Source organism: Lonchura striata, unplaced genomic scaffold (genome assembly GCF_046129695.1).
Source record: "Lonchura striata isolate bLonStr1 unplaced genomic scaffold, bLonStr1.mat Scaffold_483, whole genome shotgun sequence".
Classification (NCBI taxonomy): Eukaryota; Metazoa; Chordata; class Aves; order Passeriformes; family Estrildidae; genus Lonchura; species Lonchura striata.
Genome location: NW_027461175.1, coordinates 31921 through 32500, shown reverse-complemented (window position 1 = coordinate 32500; position 580 = coordinate 31921).

Here is a 580-nt window from a genome sequence, read left to right as displayed (position 1 = left end):
CTGTTCCCCTGGAGCCGGGGTAGACCTGGTCTTCCGGGAGCCGGGGTAGACCTGGTGTTCCGAGCGCCGGGGTAGACTTGGTGCACGGAAGCCTCGGGGTAGACCTGGTCTTCCGGGCGCCGGGGTAGACCTGGAATTCCGGGCGCCGGGGTAGGCCTGTTCCCCTGGAGCCGGGGTAGACCTGGTGTTCCGGGAGCCGGGGTAGACCTGGTGTTCCGAGCGCCGGGGTAGACTTGGTGCACGGAAGCCTCGGGGTAGACCTGGTCTTCCGGGCGCCGGGGTAGACCTGGAATTCCGGGCGCCGGGGTAGGCCTGTTCCCCTGGAGCCGGGGTAGACCTGGTGTTCCGGGCGCCGGGGTAGACCTGGTGCACGGAAGCCTCGGGGTAGACCTGGTGTTCCGGGCGCCGGGGTAGACCTGGTGCACGGAAGCCTCGGGGTAGACCTGGTCTTCCGGGCGCCGGGGTAGACCTGGTCTTCCGGGAGCCGGGGTAGACCTGGAATTCCGGGCGCCGGGGTAGGCCTGTTCTCCTGGAGCCGGGGTAGACCTGGTCTTCCGGGAGCCGGGGTAGACCTGGAATT